Source organism: Pinus tabuliformis, chromosome 1_1, assembly GCF_031772625.1.
Source record: "Pinus tabuliformis cultivar Carrire ecotype Pingquan chromosome 1_1, CPIR1, whole genome shotgun sequence".
In the NCBI taxonomy this organism is placed as follows: domain Eukaryota; kingdom Viridiplantae; phylum Streptophyta; class Pinopsida; order Pinales; family Pinaceae; genus Pinus; species Pinus tabuliformis.
In genome coordinates, this window is record NC_142297.1 from 980,751,202 (window position 1) to 980,773,761 (window position 22,560).

Sequence of the window (22,560 nt, forward strand, 5' to 3'; positions counted from 1 at the left end):
TATTCATTTTTATCACTAACTTGACAAAATGATTGAATATCATATTTTTTTGGCTTGTGGGCTTGATGAAATTTCTGAAAACACAGTTGGGATAGTCATGTTTTGAGGGATAAAAAGGGAATATTTTTAAAACCTATTTCTATCCTAAGTATCCCCTGATTTATAGTTTCCTACCCAATTTGAATCAATCAATTTGGATTTGAAACGAAAAAGTTAAAACCAAAACATTGATAGGGTGTCTAGAGGGTAGCTCAGGAACAAAGTTGGGACAATATGTTTTTTGGGGCCTAAATGACTATAATTTTAAAACATATTTCTATACTAAGTATCCCATGATATATAATTTCCAACCCAATTTGAATCACTCAATTTGGATTTGAAACGAAAAGGTTATAACCAAAACATTGACAGGGTGTTTAGCGGGAAGCTCAGGAATAAAGTTGGGACAATTGGTTTCTGGAGGCCTAAATGACCATATTTTGAAAACATGTTTCTATGGTATATTCCCTTATGAATTTAGTTTACAATAAAATTTGAATCGCTCATTTTTGATATCGTATGAGAAAGTTATGACAAAAATGTTGTCTGTCTATCGTAAATCAGCACTCTTAAAACACTGTCTTTCCAGCTGTTCCTTAGAGTATTTGACCTATCAATTATTTTTTTCTTCAAATACTATTTCTATTTGAGATAAATAAATGAATCTTTCATTTCCAATTTGAATCATTCAAATCTAACATCAAAAAAAGAATCTATGCTTAAAATATCCATTGTTGTTCTAGGTGCGGTAATCGAAAATGACTCTGTTATGCAGGTTGTTCTAAGTAAAATTAACATATCATATCATTTAATTATTTAAATATATTTCTATTGGAGATATACCTTTGAATTATCTCTCATCTGGCTTTGAAATCACTCAATTTGGACTAAAAACAAAGAATTTGTGATTAAAACACTGCAAGTTAGCATGATTGGTCACTGCTCTCCCGCAAGTGACAAATAAATTTTACATTGTTATTTCCTCCATGGATTTGTTATACAGGGTAACTACTTATTGTTTATTTGCATAATTCTTGGATTATGGGAGCCCGATCATCTCTCTTTCTCCATGATTTAATTTTTTATTGCTGGTAGACACTCGTTTTTGCAGGTCCTAGGAGAATAAAGAAGGTCAATTTATGGACGAGCACTTCTTGAAATAAATTTTAATAAAACAAGGAAATTTCATCCAACTCATTACACAACAGATTCATAACAGAATAAATGAAGAATTTATTTCCAGTTGAAGATTCATGTTATGTCACTGCTGCCAATACATTTTTTTCCTTTCCTTAAGAAATAACATCATAGCTGTTGTAACTTACTTTATTTATTTACATATTGTTTTTAAATAAAATGTTGTTTCTTTTCTAATTTCTCTTATATTTTTGTATTTTAGGTGTTGCTTCCTTCAAATTGTAACCCATCCTTAGCATCAATGCAGTGAACAACTAATTTGTTTTTTGCATGCTTGTATTTGTTGTGTTGTTCCTTTTAAAGGAACAGTTGTTGTTCCTCTAAAGGAATAGCAGCTGTCCCTCTTTAGGGACAACAGTTCTGTGCACTTTATATTTTTTTTGTTCTTTTCAAAGGAGCAACACTTTCGTATGATTGTGCCTTTTTTCTGTTCCTTTCAAAGGAATGGCACTTTCCCATTTCTGTTGTTCCTTTCAAAGGAACAACACTTCCACATTTTTGTTGTTCCTTTCAAAGGAACAACACTTCCGCAATTTTTTTGTTCCTTTCAATGGAACAACACTTCTAAATTTCTGCTATTTCTTTCAAAGGAACAAAAATTTCGTATTTCTATTGTTCCTTTCAAAGGAACAACACTTTCGTATTTCTATTGTTCCTTTCAAAGGAACAACACTTTCGCAACACTTTTTGGGCAAACTGGTCAAAAATGTAGCGCCACTTTCCACATACTTTTGGAAGCCTTCCCCTTAGCCAAATTGAGTGCACAATAGCTCATTGGAAATCTTGTTGACTCTAATTTCTAGAACATCTTGAATTCTTCAATTTGGAGTTCATTTGATCTGTCAAAAGTCCAATCTCTGAATACTAGTCAAGATGAGTAGAATGAGGCTGCCGAAATGCATAGTGATGTTGCAGTCAACCTTTTAAGACCCTCCTCAAATCCAAATTGAGCTCATGATAGCTCATTGGAAAGATCTTTATGTCTGATTGTTAGTTGAATCATCAATAAAATCCTTTGGGCATCTCATATATGAGAAAAAAGTATTTTACCAAGGTCACTACAAAGGTGCACTAACCCTCCTGACGTAAATAATGTTTTTGACATTTCTCGCAAATCATGAAACCTGTGTAAAAAATAAAAGAGGTTTTCTTCGTAAGTAAATTATGGACAAAAAACTCTCTCACTTTTCTCAAATTTATCTTTTCTTGCCCAGAAACACAGTTTGAAGAAAATTGTCCCTTATGTGTGGTGAATGCCCTGTTCCTTGGAATGACTTCTCGACAAATGATGGAGACCTGATGTTTGATGATATGAAATGGCCTCATAACTTCTGATATCCATCATACCTCCTCTACTCAGATATATCTTAACAACACTTTTGCATATATTTTTCTTTGCTATTCTCTACAAGGAACACCACTTTGGGAGTATTTTTGAGAACAACCCTTCCTTCCTCTTCTGGGATTATTCTTGGTTCATCTCAACCACATTTTCCTAATTACCTTCCATGGCATGAATTACACTACTTTTATGACGATAAGAATTATGGATTCTATTGAAGAGAGTTAATATCATTCATGTTATGATCTTTAACAGGACAACGCCTTGATGATATATTATTTTCAAAACAGACACAATTATTTATATACTACTTTACTGCATTTTTTCTATTGTACATGATACTAATTAATCATCTTAATACCATGTTGGTTCCACCCTTCCTAGTTATAATCTTCTCTGTCTATAATAAATGAGATTATGGGTATATTTTTTTCTATGGACATGCTCAACTTCTTCCACCACCCTTGCTCTTAAGGAGTACTGAGCCTCCCTCTATTCATCATAAAAATGTGTAATAACAACAAAATTTTGCCTACAGATAGAGGACAGGGGGTCTCATCAAGAGCCAACCTACCATGTTCATAAGGATGTAGTGAAGTGACATTCCCACTATGGCCACCACACCAGGGTTATGACCCATTAGATAGTCGCAATATCCTTGGAACAGGAGGTCTTATCACGAGCCGACCTGATCAATTTTGCTACATCCCAGTGAATGGCAGTGTGGTTATCTGGTTACCATGCTAGCACACTGATCTCTTCTGTAGAACAAAATTGGAACTCTCCATTTATAAATTGAGAATCCTAGCTCATATGGGTTAAAAAGCAACCCTGTCGAGGCTATGGATGCCTGCTGGTAGTAGAGGCTTTGCTTATGGTATTGAAGTTATATCTTATCGTCAATTATTACTATAATACCCTTTTCTTATTTTATATTTTTATAGGAGAAGTTATTTCCTTAATTTTTTCCCTGTATTGATCCTTTACGCATGAGAAATTATTTTCAGATCAATCGCATCATTTTGAACTAGAATACCGTCAACAAAGCATCTTTTTGGCATATTGCTATCCTTTTTCATTTTTGCATAACTTATAATCAATCCAAAGCATCCTATCTCTTATTCATAACTATGTTTACATACTCTGCTTTCATTATAACCATACATCTTGTAATCCTATCATTGATATATGTACTCTGCTTCATTTACTGTTGTATTGTTCATTCCCTTGCCTTGCCATCAGCACAACGCCTTTCATATGCTTTATGGTCATGGAATCCCTTTTCCAATTAGAAAGGGGAATGTATGCATTGTGGGATAACATGCGATATGATTACTGCACTCTACCATAACTTGTTTATTTGACAAAATATTAGTATTGCATGTATACAAAAATTTTTCTGATTGACATTTTTGCGTGCATCTTATCTGTTACTATTTAAAACCAACACTGTGGATTCAAGAACATTGTATGCAAAATAGTGTTTTTTTTATAGGAGAACAACAGGTATGGGCAGAATTCTATTCGAAGCATGACCACACTATTGCAACTAACAGAAGAGGCTCGAGCAACTCAAGAACGCGCATAATTATTCAGACATGATGTGCTTGCCTAGATTCCACCTTTTGCATCACTTTCAGCTCAACTCTACCTATATCAGCTTCAACAGATTCCAGTCCATACATGTCAATCCACATTTTTCCCTTTGGAGGTAAAACTTGAGGTAAAATAACATAATTTTCTTATTTATTATGAATTTAAGAGAATTTCATAAAAATCCATTAAGCATTATTTATCATCATTCATTCCATGTTGGAAATAATACTGAGAGGGGGGGGGTGAATCAGTATTATCAGATCATTAAAACTTTTTCAATGCTCAAAAACATATACGCTACTTCAGTTAAGTGAACCCGCGTGTACACGCGACTGTGTCTAAAGAAACTCGCGTATATCCAGAAATCTTATGATTCAGTTAGCTTATCTTCAGTAAATGCATCAGAACATTATTAACCATATTAACAGTAAACAGGTGTAGTATATCAGAACAGATCATCACACAAAAGCCACACACATGAATACAAAGATATAAGGTGGAAACCCAATGTGGGTGAAAACCACCTGCTGCAAGTCATCTCAATCTTCTTCTTAATAAGAAAATACTTTTACAATATTTGTACTGATGCAGTCTTATACCAGTACGGGAGCTACAACCCCCTTTGCTTTTGTACTAGCCGATCCATTTACTAGTACACAGGCTGCTACCTGCTACAATGCTCCAAAGATCTCCCTTAGTTTTTGTACTAGCTTAGATACTAGCACGTAGGTGCTTGCCTACAATCTTTTCTCCTCCAGGCACCATGTTTCATCAATTTTCAGACTGGATACACTGAAGCACAACACATAATCTGAAAGGCCACATTTCATCCAATTTTCATACTGGACCCATAACTATCATTGAAGCTCAAAACAACCATCAAACTCTGAATCACTGAAACCCTGTTAACAACACTGTCACCAGAACACAGAGCAGACACAGAACTCTGTAATAACCATCAGACCCATCTGCAACTTCAAGTATCAAGCTTTACAATGTATACACTACTTTGATGAATCAAACCCGCGTGTATACGCGCTTTTGCCAAAGACAACCCGCGTACAGATCTAAAAATACTTTTTCATAAGTTGCAGCTGTACCAGACATCAATCATACTCATAATACTTATAGAACAATACATGCGTCAGTATGTAGATCTAGAATAAGCATCATAAAGATAGTTCATTTCAAACCATTTGATCCCGATCTCTCCTTAGATCTTGTTCTCCATCAACCGATGAGATCTCTCCTTAGCTCAGATCAAGCAATGCATCATCAACCCATAACCTGCATACTGGATCTAATGCTTCATCAGATATTCAAGACATTTCAGATACCCTTGCCTAATGATTTCCTTCTCCTTATATAGCCTTAGGCCTTGTTCAATACCAAGAGCCAAAACCATAGAAATCCAATACCATCAACTTCAAAACTAGGGATCAACACGTCCGCCGAGACGCCAAGGTCCAAAACCATAGGCACAACTTCCAAGGACTAACCGCCATGGACCAAAGGTACTTTTCCACATACACGCGCTTTTGCTGAAGCCAACCTGCGTGTACACGCGACTTGGGCTTAACGAACCTGCGTGTATGAACTTTCTCTTCTTCTTATAGTCTGATCATCAATTCCTTGCTGCTGACCTTCTGTACTATGATTTGTCATCAGTGAGGTTTGCCATCAAGGACAACACTTATCTCATAATGCCAACAATCTCCCCCTTTGGACTTGATGGCAAAGCTAACTTGTCACACTTAGAATTATCATCTGATTCCTTTGAGCTATCCTCCATCGATCACATCTGATATCTCTTCTGAAGATTCATCCAGTTATACATAAGTGAGATATTCTTCTATGAGAGGGTTGCCATCAAGTACAACATATGCATCATAATGCCAACAATCTCCCCCTTTGGACTTGATGGCAACAACACCAAATCACTCTCCGGCTGCATTTGACGAACTCGGAAGGCACATTCTAGTTGAGATTTTAAGCTGGTGACTTCGTTTTCTTGTTTTGCAATAGCTTGGAGTAGATCTGTATTCTGCTTCTTTGATTCTTCAAGATCTCCTTTTAGTGAGAGGATTGTAGCTTCAAGATTTTCATAGTAACTGGATCTATCTTTGAGTTTCTTGATGGTTGTGCTTCTTTCGTTGACTTCTTTTCTTAATGATGTCACCTCATGTTGCAATTTTTGACATTGGTCTTCCTTGTCCTTGAGTAGCTTTCTTACCTTGTTTCCTTCTTCTAGTTGGGCCTTTAGTTTGGTAACTTCTTCTTTGAAAGCACATTCCCTTTTGTTCAATAGATCTTGTTGATCTTTAACTTTGTCTGTAAGCCTTCTAAATACTGCCTCTATTTGATACTTTTCTTGCTCACCCATAAAAGCTTGTTCAGTAGTTTCACTATCACTTCCATCACTTCCACAAGGAAATATAGCAGGAACATTAGAGGATAACACATTCATACCTGATAATGATTCTGAATCTGATTCTGAATCTGAAGAGCTTCTTATACCTAATCCCCAATTGACTCTCCCACTGTCATAGTCCTTCTGAGATGTCTTCTTCTTCTTATGAGCTTTCTTCTTAAGCTTCTTTCCCATTGTTCCACGGATCTCCTTCAAGCGATCAAGCTTCTATCAAAGGACCTGCTCTGATACCAATTGTTGGAAATAATACTGAGATGGGGGGGGGTGAATCAGTATTATCAGATCATTAAAACTTTTTCAATGCTCAAAAACATATACGCTACTTCAGTTAAGTGAACCCGCGTGTACACGCGACTGTGTCTAAAGAAACTCGCGTATATCCAGAAATCTTATGATTCAGTTAGCTTATCTTCAGTAAATGCATCAGAACATTATTAACCATATTAACAGTAAACAGGTGCAGTATAGCAGAACAGATCATCACACAAAAGCCACACACATGAATACAAAGATATAAGGTGGAAACCCAATGTGGGTGAAAACCACCTGCTGCAAGTCATCTCAATCTTCTTCTTAATAAGAAAATACTTTTACAATATTTGTACTGATGCAGTCTTATACCAGTACGGGAGCTACAACCCCCTTTGCTTTTGTACTAGCCGATCCATTTACTAGTACACAGGCTGCTACCTGCTACAATGCTCCAAAGATCTCCCTTAGTTTTTGTACTAGCTTAGATACTAGTACGTAGGTGCTTGCCTACAATCTTTTCTCCTCCAGGTACCACGTTTCATCAATTTTCAGACTGGATACACTGAAGCACAACACATAATCTGAAATGCCACATTTCATCCAATTTTCATACTGGACCCATAACTATCATTGAAGCTCAAAACAACCATCAAACTCTGAATCACTGAAACCCTGTTAACAACACTGTCACCAGAACACAGAGCAGACACAGAACTCTGTAATAACCATCAGACCCATCTGCAACTTCAAGTATCAAGCTTTACAATGTATACGCTACTTTGATGAATCAAACCCGCGTGTATACGCGCTTTTGCCAAAGACAACCCGCGTACAGATCTAAAAATACTTTTTCATAATTTGCAGCTGTACCAGACATCAATCATACTCATAATACTTATAGAACAATACATGCATCAGTATGTAGATCTAGAATAAGCATCATAAAGATAGTTCATTTCAAACCATTTGATCCCGATCTCTCCTTAGATCTTGTTCTCCATCAACCGATGAGATCTCTCCTTAGCTCAGATCAAGCAATGCATCATCAACCCATAACCTGCATACTGGATCTAATGCTTCATCAGATATTCAAGACATTTTAGATACCCTTGCCTAATGATTTCCTTCTCCTTATATAGCCTTAGGCCTTGTTCAATACCAAGAGCCAAAACCATAGAAATCCAATACCATCAACTTCAAAACTAGGGATCAATACGTCCGCCGAGACGCCAAGGTCCAAAACCATAGGCACAACTTCCAAGGACTAACCGCCATGGACCAAAGGTACTTTTCCACATACACGCGCTTTTGCTGAAGCCAACCTGCGTGTACACGCGACTTGGGCTTAACGAACCTGCGTGTATGAACTTTCTCTTCTTCTTATAGTCTGATCATCAATTCCTTGATGCTGACCTTCTGTACTATGATTTGTCATCAGTGAGGTTTGCCATCAAGGACAACACTTATCTCATAATGCCAACAATCCACATCTTTACCATTTTTCAGCGACATATCATCTTTCAGTTTGGAGTAGGGTTGCTTTCATTCATTTCTTTCTTATGACTATGTCATTAATATTCTTTATCATCCATTGATATTCTTATTCATTCTCAACACCTCCCTTATTCCATGTTGTTTTACACCAAGCATAGAATTCAATAGATGGTAGCAACCACCTCAATTTGTTTTCTAGCATTGCATGAGGACATGCTAATTCTTCAGTTTGGGGGATGAATTTCTATGCATGATGGAGGTTTTCTACTTTCTTTCTCATTTAAGGCATACACCTTCATTTTTTATATAGCGCAGAAATTGATTTCCATATATTTTTAAAAACTATGAACTCAATTCTTGTGATTTTTGGAAAACACAAACGTATCACTAAAATACACAAATCCAGATAATTTCAAGTTAAATTTGTTCATAAAATTTCAGAAATCATGCACTATCACCTACAGCCATTTTGTTTATATCTCATGATCTGTGCATCAAAACGATTTGATTTTTGGATAATAGAAGCATTAATATATTATAAATCTACTTGCAAGGTTTCAGCAAAATCTATTTTGTAGTTTTTGAGAAAATAGTTAATGAAGTTTGATGTTACTTATATCATATTTTGCTACAACTTCATATACACATAAGTTGAACGTCAATGTAAAAATTGTTACGCCTTCATCAAGATTGCTAAAATTGAATATTCATTAATTGAGGAAGAATTCATTTGCTCTATCCATTTCATGAGCTGGGATGAATAATTTTTTATTGCTTGGTTAACACAGAGTCTTTGGGTTGCATGAGGACATGCAATATATTCAATTTTTTGTTACATGAGGGCATGCAATATATTCAGTTTGGGGGTATGTTGGGCCATTAATATGTCATTATTATTATCACTGTTTAACACCTATTTCTACCATTATTTATCACATCATTTATCATAATTTATCATATAATTCCATTTCATATTTATTTATGCTCTTATAGACAAATATTATTTCTCTTCTTTTATTTTTAATAAATTGATTATTATGCATGTTTTTACCAATGATGGTTTATTAATAAATTTGTTCACCATTTTAACTTCCAAGATATTTTCCAGATTGAAGATTTGATCATTAAATGTGCCAACTCAGAAATTTTCTAGAATAAGAAGTGACAATTTTGTATTGAATGGTTTGGACAAATGGAGAAGAATCTAGAAAATCCAAAACATGAATTTTGTTCAAAATGGACCAAATTAGTTTTGTAATGTGCAGTTTTCCCAAACTCAACCCGTACTAAGAGAAACAGAAGGTTATTTGAAGACGTTTTTCTCATATTCATTGTTGTGGTTGTTTTCCAAATTATCCTAGTTGCAATGCCAAATTTGACCTATTCCTATTGAATGATTGATGGAAAGATATTTCAAATATAATCTTACTTATCAATTTGTTGAGAGCAGTTCAATTTTGTAATAGAAATCATATTGTAATCATATATGTTGTAACTTCTCTCTGCTCTCTGTGTATTTTAAATAGAACAAAGATTAGAGAAGAGGAGAATATGATTCGTGATGGATGATTAGAGAGAGAATTAGATATATTAGCGATAGATAGGGTAGGATAGGAGGAATGGGAGAATTGCTATTGAGAAATTGTAACTATTATTGTTGATTCTCATTGTTGAAGTAGAGAACGAAACTACTATAATGTTTATGAAATGACTAGCATATAAAAACAGTTGCAGTTCCTTCGCATCTCCTAAAGTAATCTAGTGGTATTCACCGGTGGCAAGGGCCCGGCCCTGGTGGATCCACTTGCTTCTTGTATCATTATTTTAAAGTTTTGTGTGATGGTTTCATTTCCTTTTCATTTCTTTAATTTGTTTTATTTAGTAATATTCCGTCTCTGAACATTTCGCTGAATTTCCCTATTATATCAAAATCGTGATTGGATTCCGTTGATAGCAAGATTATTATTCATAATTTAAAATGACATGCTATTCATTCTGAAATAATATTGCGCTGTCTAATTCATATTCTTTTGTTCATTTACAGTTGTGATTGTTGTTCATTTAACTAAAGTTTACTTACAACTACGATTGTTTTTCATTTAATTACCGTTTAATTATAACTACGATTTCCATTCCTATTATACCTATGGTTAATGCTCATTGTTCTAGGATAAGATCATTGATTCAGTTTAATTTACAGTCATTGTGTGTTTCCACTTAATTAGCTTTTATGTTCCATTAATTCTGTATTGCTTCTCATTTCTATTAATTTCGTAGTGTTGTTCATTTCCATTTAGTATTGTTGTTCATTTAGCTTTTTGGTTCATTTCCATTTAGCGTTGATGTTCATCTTCAATAATTTAGTATTACTATTCCTTTCCCTTAATATTTCTTTTCTACAAGATGAGCTTTGCTATTCAATTCATTTCCACTAAAGTTAAGCTTTGCTATTCAGTTTTTCAATACACATAGTCATTGTTCTTTTCTGCAAGGATTTGATTTCATTTTTTAATTGATATTGTAGCAAGTGTGTTTTAGTAAGAATTTCCAATTGAATTTCTATTTCTAGTTATTTGCTTTAGTGTGGATTGAAAGATCAACAACTGTAAAGAACATTGACTTTCATTGTCTAAGTTCTTAGATTGTGGATCCTATTTATGTTTGATTTCATTTATATCAGTCGACAGAGGGAAGAGTTATCACTACCACATCCTTGACTGATAAATTGTTGTAGTTTTCTGAGTGAATAATTTAAGTTTCAAAGTGTCAAGTTTCTTTTAATTGTAAGTAGATTTTATTTCAAGCATTCATTTACTTTTTTGTTTTAAGCACTATACCGTAAAACATTGCTCTTGAGTAAATAGCCACCTCAAACTGAGTACACTCTTGAAATAAAAAATCATACCTGGGTTGATAATTAGTGTGGAGATAAATAGGAGTTAAAAAGAAACCTTTTATCACTCAACAGAGTGGCGTGATTCAGACTTGGCAGAACTAGAAAATATTGCAGCATAGCAGCAAAAGAAGGAAACCAAGTTGTGCATCGCAAAGTTGGTGGAAAGGAAGCACCAGGAACAGGAAGCAGCCATGCAGCGGATGGCGACTGAGGCAACAACGATAGAGCAAACGAAAAAAACCACAACTGCACCCGCCAAAGAGATCGAGGAAGGTCAGGAGATGTCCATGGAGTAGGACATACAGGGGGAGGTGGAGACACAAGAACGCACAGACGTTACAATAAAATCGACCCAACTCAAGAGGTTGCATGTTTAGGAGCAGCCACCCTCGCGCAAAAAGGTAAAGACAACGAAGACCTTGGAGGGAGACCTTCTTGATAGTAGCGAACTAGTTCGTGATGTCACTAAGGATGCTCTGGAAGAGTTGATGATGGAGTAGAAAACTATGTTGGGGGTGCTTAGAGTGTAGTTGCAGGCATTACAGGTGTGGCCCCTAGGAGTTATGACACCGAACCTTGCGGAAGGTGCATCTACAGATGAGAAGATGTTGTGTGCTCGCACAATGAACACATTAGTGTTACCAGAAGGCGTTTTCTTAGAAGAAGCTGAAGGTGACATGAGGGGCTGCAGGTTGAATTTGGCTACCCTCCCTAGAGAAACCATATACCAGCTGCAGGATGGGGTCACTGTTGAGCTTTGCGATAGGGAGGGCCATGCCCTCCAAATATTGAGTGAGCATAATGAAAATTTAGAATAGCTCATCCTGCAGTGCGACAACCTAGTCGTAAAAAACCAGGGGTTAGAACAGGCTGTGGAGGAAGCCTCTAGAAGCTTCCCGGAGTTGGTTGTGCCGATGACACTCCCCACCATGGAAAGGATTCACCAACTGGTAGCTAGAGTCCGCATGACCCAAGACGAGGCTGCAAAGGTTTAGTTGGATCTGAACTTATAGATCATGGAGTTGAGGCTAAAGGCACAACTCTCTACACCCCCGGAAGTCAGAGAGCAGTGTCACCACACAATTCAATCGGGGTTGGAAGTGATAGAGCATGCTGTATAGGACTGCACAGGATTGTTGGATCAATTCCTTCTTATGATTACTTCACTGCAAGAAGACCCAAGGCCGCAGTAGGTAGAGATAGAATCATGGGAGTTACAGCGGGCTTATGAGAATGTCTACAAGACCGCACAAACAATCTCCCTCACTCAATGCTTGGCCAGGATGAGGGAGGCCCGGGCTCTGAAGTAATAGGTGGATGTCGTACGCTAGAAAGAAGTAGGGCTTAAAGCATGCATCCAACCTTGGATCGAGGAAGCGATCACGGTCATCGCTGCAATCGAGGGGAAGCTGGCCGAGATGTAGGACACATATGTGCTAAGGCAAGAAGGTGCCTCCGATAATAAGGCATAAGAAAATCGCGCACAATTGATACAACAGGCAATGGAAGAATATGTGGCAAATTTCAACATAGCGCAGATGTTGCTGGATGGACTCCGAGCAAAGATCACTACACCAGCTGAGTGACTCGAGATGAGTCACGATGATTGTGTTGGGGGAATGTTGGATAGCAAATCCCCCAATAGCAGATTTGTGGGGCTTAAAGCCAAAATTTGGGTTAATGTAATGTAAGACCCCGCAAAAAGCAGGCGCGGAGCGCAAGGGTCGAGGGTAGTCCACCCTGAAATATTGTAATATAGTTTAGAATGTGTCAACCTACCCATGGTCCACGGACCATGGGAATGTATAAATAGAGTGAAGCTCTAATTGTAGAAGGCAATTTTTGGATAGTTCTGATCTTAAGTGTTATGGGTTTTTGAATGTGATATTCGCTTTGAGTCTATAAGTCAGAGTCATGGTTTGTAGTAGTAAGAGTAGGCTCTGTAGCTATGTGTGCAGAGGCCTGGTAGAGTCTGCAGCTGTGTGCACAGACCCCTCCAACTAAGTGCACAGGGTGGAAGTGGATTGTATTGAAACCGAAGCTTAATAAAAGATAAGTTGATTTTGGAATACTGTGCATCTAATCTGTGTGTTTATGTTTCAGTTATATGCTTTCATCTCTTTACGGTTTATGAATACACGTAGTGATTATAAAGGTTAATTGAGTAATTAAGAATATTGGATCCAAAAAAGTAATTCAGATCTATAATAATATCACAGTAAGAGTAAAGGATCTAGACCACGCCTCTTTGCGCTTGGTACAAGAGTTGTGCAAAGGTCAGACAATTGCGCAGAATAGCGCAAGCATGTAGGATCTGATTGTGACCCTTCGAGACCTCATCAAGACATCCCTCGGGTGCAGAAACCTGGTTCTAGCACCCTCCCATACTACCTTGGGTGAGATCTCAGTCCACGCTCCACGGACTGTTTCCGAAAGGGCCGGTAGTGCGAGATTTGTTGGGATAAAACACTTCTCAACTTGGGTCAAGCGCAAATAAGCTAATAATAGGCATAGAGCTCATTAAATAATTTATTGATGAAATTAAGTCCTTCCTTGATGTTGCTGAGAAGTCAGAGCACACATATATTCTGCTAAGCACTTTTTATGCTTGTACAATTTTTTGTTTTAGCAAGCTACATCGTTTCAATTGTAACTGGATAGAATGTGGTGCAATATTAGGACAAATTTTACTATATCTACTTATATTTATAGCTCATACTAAAGTTTTTTACCATGTAATCATTATGCACTTCATTTTTTAATAATTCAAAAGCATCTTCACCTCAAACTTTTTGGTTCTACATATCTCGTTTATTTCTTATAAAAAATGGTTTATGTTAACTGTTTCCTTTAAATATAAGTTAGCATTTGAGGATATGTGAATATAAGTTAATCGTACTAAATTTGAAGGCATTTTGGGTTCATGAAAAGAGACTGACAACATCTACTAATGTGGGTAACTTGTGTCTTTATTATATTTTAGGTTTCCAAAGGTGTCATGACATATGTTTTGCAAGAAGTGAAAAAGTTGTATCATCTATTAGAAAATGATTTCCACCCTTTAGATATTGATGATAAAGTTCAATCATTACTAGTAAATCTCTTTAAGCTTAGTGAAAAAGTGTCTTCATCTTCTTTGGTCCTAGAAGTGCAATTGGAGAAACACATTCCTTATTTATAAAGGCTAACTTCTTTGAGCGTGTTATAGTAAGTGATGGGATTTAATTCCTACTTTAGTTCCATGCGTTCTATTATTCTGGTGGTGTGCCTACTTGTGATTTGTAAATGTGGCCTACTTTTAGAGTTACACAACTTACAAAATATGATGGGGACTTTAATTATTACTTTGTTCAGTTCATTTGTCTCTACTATTTTATGTCATACGGTGTGGACATCTTGGATTTGGTATATTTCTTACACTTTGGCATTAAAGTGTATACACTCTTGTGTCTTCTAAAAGTATAATTCTTGAGGTTTTATAAAGTTAACCCTTGCATGTTCTGGGTATCACAAGTGTATCAAACAATGAAAATCATGGCCCTGTCAAGGATGATACCATTTTCTGATTTTTTTTGTTATAAAGAGGCTTAGTGCAGATGATATTATGTACAATTTTGTATGTTTGAAGATTGACGACTTAAAAGGAATTATACAGTTTGGAAGTCACATGAAGTAATATAATTTTATGATTTTCAATATTTTGTATAAAGATACAACTTATGCTAATTTTGAGGATTTAGCTTTTGTGCATGCAGTCTTTTTTAGACTGTGCATAATATAAGCTCGTTAATGAATTTATTTATGTAATATCTTGAATCAGAACAGTCCATATATCATAATCTTATTGAATTATCTAAACATTCCATATATTAGGGCTATCAATTATAGTAGGAGGGGAGCATTACCTTAAGCACTATTATTAACTTACCATAGGAAGATGCCATAGAATTTTAGATCATTTCTTCATCTTATGATGGCAATTAAATAGGTACTCTCAAGTTTTGGTTTGTATACAGTGAAGGCTTGAAGTAAATACTTTTAATTTTAATATAATTTTCTTTTCCATTAAGCATGTAATTTCATGTTGATATTATCTGAAAGACAGTTCTTGTCATCAATTAATATTATCCCATATAAATTGCTTCATGGAAAACTCTACTAATCAATAGAACATAATAATAAATTTGGTCTTAATTAAATGTTTCAAACTAATAATTAAGTATATTCATTCAGGATAAGATAAGATATGTTTATTAGTGTTCAACGAATGACCAAAGGTAGGCCAACAAGACTTCTTAGTGCAAAAGTGGCAACACAAAGTGGGAGTGCAAAGGTTAGTATCTGAGCATACCTAACACAACACCAAAAAGAAGAAATACAATTCTCTAAATGAGCCAAAATGCTCTAAATTCCCACTATCAAATGAAGGAGAGGTTGTTCTTGAAGTTGAAAGGGAATATCTCTTACCATTTGGAGACCAAAAGGAAAGAAACATTGTATAGATGACTAGCCAAAGGATATGGATCTGGTCTAGGGATGTGTCTCTCTTCGGAAGAGGTGGCCCTCTGCCATGTGGTGGTAGGAGGGGGTTTCATACCAATCGAGCATGAACAACAACTCCCCATGGGTCTCACTGTAGGCGGTTAAGTTGTCTCTCAAACTGGAATGGTTCTGCAATTTGCTTGCATCTTGTTGCCCCTATCTAGGAGCACTAGGAAGAAAAATTTGATCCTCCTAGTAGTGTCCTATCAAGAGGATGAGGGGAGGGCAGGAGAATGTGAGTTGTGGAACTAAAAGCCTCTCCCAAGTATAAGGTTTGGCATCACTAGGCTAGGCACCAAAAAAAGGTGGAGAGGGAGTTATGAATATAATAGAAGTGACCATGTATCTCATTGGAACAAGGACACCTAAAAATGCAGTGCTCCCCTATCTCTATCTCCTATATATGGCATATCCAACATAACTTATCCTCTTGTGACATTTGGTGCTCAGCTTCCACCTGAAGCTTATCAGTGCACACTCAAAACTAACCTAAGGGGATCCTAATTCCATGCATAAAGTGTCAAAGAGTGTAAGCGGATCAACACTATAAAGTTGTCTCTAAGAGCCAACAAGTGCTCTACATAAAAGGCCATTTTGGGTCTCAAATCCCCAAGAGGGGAATCCAAGTGACCTAGATATACTACTTGTACATATCCTCCTGGATAATCCCATCCATATCTTTCTTATTAGAGAAAAAGTGACCAAGAGCATCCAAAGTGTGTTTGAATGGGGGAAGATGATCTATCAATATACTAATGGATCAAAATAAACAAGAAACTTCTAAATACTAACACTGTGCTCTCTCAAAAGGGGGGCAAATTGGTCAATGGTCTGCAAAGATAAAAGCAAGATATGGGTACCAGTCTCTGCCTACTATTGAGTAAATATCAAAAGCAAATAAAACAACTCTACCAATGTAAGCGTAGTCTAGATCCAAAAAGGTTTTATTAGAGACTATGTATGGATGATGGACTAAGGTATCATCCTCTTGCATTTGATGATGAAACACAGTAAGTGGGGCTGTACTCAAGGTCAATATAACCTAACCGAATGGCCAATCTAACCTGAGTAATCTTGACCTCCATACCTTGAACCATATAAAACTATAAGTGTCAAATTGGGGTCCATGAGGTCCAATGTGGATGAAATGCCTTAAAAATGGTGTTGGAAACATTTGTCTGTTTATAAAAGAAAGGAATCCATACCCCTTATTCACTCAAGGTTGGATATCCTCCCTCAAACCAAACTTAAAACCTAAAAAATGAGTCCCCATATATGTGTGTGTTAGTAATCGCAACCTCCACACCTCTAAAGTAAGAATGGAAACTAGATCCATAAAGGGTTTACTGCAAACTATGTATGGACGATGAACTAGGGGATCATCCTCTTGCATTTGATGTTGCATCACAGTAAGTAGGTATGCACTCTTAGTGATGTGTATGATTTTGGATTTTGGATCATTTAATCATCTACGAGAATTAACATATATAGGGATTTCCTTCTAAAATGTCATTTATGTGTCTCATTCCCTTTTTCTTGCAAGATGCATTATTAACTTATTTATAAAAAAGTTTGTGTACATAATTAATATATATATATCTATATCTATATATATATATATATATATATATATATATATATAGATATAGATATATATATATATATATATATATATATATATATATATATAATTTTTTATTTTTACTTTTCTCAATGTTTCCATTTTTGGCTTCATGTTTCCAACAATACCCATTGTGGAAACTTCTAGATACTTTGATGTTTCGTGCAACTTAGATTTAGGGGAAATAGGTGATTTTTCTCTAAGGGTGTTGCATGCATATGTTGATTCCTTTAATTTTGAAGGGATTGAATTCAATGAGGCAATAAGTTCCTTCTTACAAGGCTTTAGATTACCTAGAGAAGCATAGAAAGTTGATTGCATCACAGAAAAATTTGCAAAGCGCTATTGTAAGTGCAACCCAAAGGTTTTCACTAGTGTAGACACAGTTTATGTGCTTGCATACTCTGTGATCATGTTCAACACTGATGCACATAATCCAATGGTGAAGAATAAGGTATGCCTTTTTCATCTATGTAATTAGTTGGCAGTTCTCATGGATCATCATATTTCAAATTATTTTGGGATCATCCTTTGTCCAACTGCCTCTTTCCTAACTTGCAGTGTTATTGCAAATGTCAAAGGCAGATTTCATAGGGAATAACTGAGGTATATATGATGGAAAATATTTACCAGATGACCATATGGGATCCTTTAATGATCGTATTGTGAAAAATGAAATCAAGATGAAGATGAAAATTTGATGCCACAAAATAAACTTCCCATAAATGCAAATAGAATCTTAGATCTAGACAATATACTAAATATTGTAATTTGTAATAGGGGGAAGAAAAAGCTCTGGAAATGAATGGTTCGCTTCTCACCTGCCTTCCTGGTGGTGTGCTTCTCATTTGCTTCTCCATTGTCTCCTTTGAATGGTCACAAGGCCCTCTCTGAGGGTTGGTTCCTTGCGAGATCTTCCCTCTGGAGGTCTGCTTCGGTGGGCAGAGTATCGAACCCACATCTGTGAGAAATTATGTAAGTCATGGGCTCTCTTTTATGCATATTAGTAGTGATAGTCACCTAAGCTTGCACTAATCTAGGGGCAAGGGGTGTAATTTGAATGATCTGTCTTTGGAACATAGTCAAAAGATATTATTTTCAAGAAAAACCTTGAAATGAATAGTTGTCGGTGAACCAATGATTTTTCAAAAATGGGAATGAATTTCTCGTGCCAGTGAGCATTCTTACTTTATCTTATCTCTAAGTCCATGTTGGCCATTCATTTCTAGGTAGTTCCACAACATTGTTAGGCTTCATGAAAGTGCACAGGAACTTGATCAGTGAATCCTAACTTAAATTTCCTTGAATAGTTTCATGAATCCTAAAAAAAATTATACAACATATATTTTGGTTGCTATAAGATATAAATTAACAAAGTAATAAAAAAAAGAAGTAAAAGCATGTGTTTTCAATCTTGACATATAACCCCAAGACTTAGCTGCATATGATCAATTTTTTTCTCATTGTTTGTTTTGATTCTAAAATCAACAACTTGAACACCTTTACGTGACTCATAATTTATTTCCTACCAATGGAACTTGTGATCGTGAGCAATGACAAAGGGAAATTGGTACAATTGTCATGTCATAAGTAGGAAATAAACTGTGAAACTTCTTAGAAGATTATAGTCTATAGAGACAATTTTCTGTCCCCCACTAATTACAAAATGTTATAGCACGAGAAACAAGGATTCTTTCTTGGAAATTCAACATGGAAAAAAACTTTAGAGAAAATTGATATTTTCACACCACCATAAATGGTAAACCAAATCCAATTGTGGTTCCCAGTTCTGGCATGCTTGTCTATCAAATACTCTGTGCTCTTAATGGTTGAAGGTGACATACTGGATGGATGCAACATGTGTTAGAATGAAGCTTGATTATTTATCTAAGTCATGCTGAAGTCTCAACCTCATCATATATTTGAAACCCAACATTGTTGACACATGACTAACATTAGACACATCAAATCAAATCTCCACAGGTTAGAATACAGTTTATAGAAATGGAAATATTATACTAAATATTCCCTTTATCCTATTCATGAAACATTATTATTCATGTTTATAAATCTATGATTATTCTTGATCTAAAAAAGAACAGGGTTGTTGTGATTGAGAACACATATTATCTTATGAGGAGGTGATTGATATGCACCGATCAACAAATTTGGAGAAGAGAAATCTTAGAGCTAGAGGGCAGGCTTCAGAAAGGGCCACCAAGTCATTTACCGCATTTTCATTTTACAAGCTATCGTTGAATAAGCTAGAAAAAAACAATTCCAAGCCTTTTCCTTTGTTGCTATTGTTTTCTTTTATGCTCTTGGTTTTAAATGATGGTCAAGATTGCTTCGAAAATGGAAGAAAAGAAAAGGAGACCAATACTAGAATTTAGTATTGTACTACTTAGGAAACCCATTATATTTGAAAGAAACCTCCCTTGACTGAACGATAGTTATATTTAGCTCAGAGAAATTCCTTTTTGTGGCCACACTTCATCACTTGTTGTCTCCAAAAATTTCAAGTTGATTAATTTTTTGAACAAAAAGAACCATGAAATTCTAAACTTCTTATCTCTTTGGATGAAATTTCCTATTTTGGTTATGGGGTGTTTTGAAGAAACTGTAAAACTATGGTTATGTGTTTATAGATCTAGTTCTGTAATGCATACATTTTATGATGCAGAAAATTTGTGAAATATCTCTTGATGCAATGAAACCAGGCCATGGCCATGCCTTATTTACTACAGAGTGTTCCCACACTTTCCACTTTTCTTGCATTGCTTTGAATGTGAAGCATGGAAATAGGGTGTGTCTAGTTTGTCGAGCCAAGTGGAAAGAAATTCCCTTATAAGGCATTCATTCAGAACCAGTGCATTGCATAGCATGAATAAGTCCTTTGAATTGGCCACAAAAGAAAGATGGTAGGACAACAATTTTACCCCGTTCGCCACCTGCTCATCCTCCACATCCTAAAGTTGTAAGATGTATTACAAACCCTGTTGTTTTTGCTGATGATGAGACATTAGAGCATCAGTCAAGTGGAGAAAATGAGCCAGGTGTGAAAATGGGAATGAACCTACTTTGTTTGAAATTGAGATAGAAGCAGGAAATTTACATGCTATGGATTCAAGAGGAATATTGGCACATGGAATTGGAGGGTTTCAAGGTAGTGAAGTTGATAGTACATTTGTATAGTTAAAAATCTTTCCTGAGTTTTTTGGAATTCCATGCTTATATCTTCGTGAGAATTTCAATGTCCTAGTACATCTGAAAGCTCCATGCTCTAGTGAAAAACAATAGCAAAGCCAAAGAACTTGGCATATTGGTAATCCATCCTAGGCCCCTAATATGCCCAAAGATCAAGCACCCATTAATCTTGTAATTGTTCTTGATGTTAGTGGAAGCATGGGAGGCAAAAAACTGGCACTATTGAAGTCCGTTATGGACTTCATGATTCATAATCTTGGCCTAATGGACTGCATTTCAGTCACTGTCTTCTCATCAACTGCTAAGCATTTGTTTCCTCTACGACATATGTCTGAATAGGGTCAGCAGTTTGCTTTGCAAGGAGTGAATGGCCCATTGTCCACTAGTGGAACCAACATTGTTGAAGGATTGAGAAAGGGTGCCAAAGTGCTGGAAGACCGACGTGAGAAGAATCCTGTCAGTAGTATCATTTTACTCTTGGATGGGTATGACACCTACAATGTGGGAAACCACATGTAGATTTTCATTTTTTCAGATTCTAGGATGGTTTTGGATTATCAGTCATTGTTACCATGATCAATAAGGCAGACCTGCAAAGCAACATAACATACATATCCCTATACACACTTTTGGATTTGGGAAAGATCATGATTCAACATCCATGCACTCCATATCAGAGACTTCTGGCAGCACCTTTTCCTTCATTGAGATAGAAAGTATTATTAAAGATGATTCTTCATAGTGCATTGGTGGTTTGCTGAGTGTGGTGATTCAGGATATGTAGGTTATTGTCACATATGCAAGTTCAGGAGTGTGATTGAGTGCCACACAAGCAAGTAGTTATGTAGGAAATATTCTAGATGATGGGCAGAAGGTATTGGTAAAGATTGGAGACTTGTATGCAGAGGAGGAGAGGGAATTCTTGGTACATGTTAAGCTTCCTCCATTTAGGAAACCTGAAGAGAGCACCACTCTTAATGAAATGAAAATGTTAAAAGTTATTGGTTCTTACAGGGATCTTGTTTCATAAGAAATTATTCAAACACGAGTGATAGAACTATCTATTCAACATCCTGAATACGTTAGCAACAATGGATAGGCTATCTGTCTTGATATTGACAAGAAAAGAAACATATTTTTCACTGCAGAATCCATAGCAGAAGCTAGAGCACTAGAAGGCGGGTGATTTGACAGGCACCTAGCCTGTATTGGAGATCTGAAGAAGGGCTTTGCTGGCATCCCAAGGCTTTATGGACCAGTTATCAGCTGGTTTTGAAAAACCGATGGCTTGTCTGACATTATTCTAAGTGTTGCAGGGCTTATATAGGGTTGCACTCTTTTCCCCATCTTAATCAAGGTTTACATTGAATCATGAGCTTGACTAGTTTCTAAGGGAGATCACACATGCCAATGAAGGGTGCATTTTACACCATGGTCTGAGTACTTATTTTTGTTGACTGATTTGGTCTAAATTTCTTCCTCTCTTGATAGTCTTCAGTCACAACTTGATTTTTTGGCTTTCCATTTGTAAGTTGGGGTTGTTAATCTTAGTAAGGCTAAGAATATGTTTTTTAATGCAACCAAAGATATTATGTCTTGGTTGAATATCTCCAACAAAGGAGAAACAATTAAGATCACCCCTCCCTATTCTTATTAAGTTATTTAGGTGTCAAGTTTTCAAGGCCACCTTAAATTTGGGACCAGCTTCTTAAATGTGGCTATGTAAGGCATACACTTCTTTAGCTTTTTGGAAAAGTAGTGCTTCCAATATCATTTTTAAGACATCCTTTGATGATGGCACTCTTTCACTATCTTGTTATCTACCAATTGTATTGGATGGTGAATGATCTAATTAGACCTAACTTGGGTGAGGGCAGTTGATCACTTATTGAGAGATGATCAGATAATATATCAACCATCATGCTCCACCAGATGATCAAATG

The 22,560-nt window shown here is 36.1% G+C and overlaps 1 pseudogene; it reads left to right on the plus strand.

The window, feature by feature from the left end:
* LOC149217793 (eukaryotic translation initiation factor 3 subunit A-like) overlaps nt 1–14,923 on the plus strand; it is a 109,279-nt pseudogene extending 94,356 nt beyond the window's left edge.
* The last annotated feature ends 7,637 nt before the right edge of the window (nt 14,924–22,560 follow it).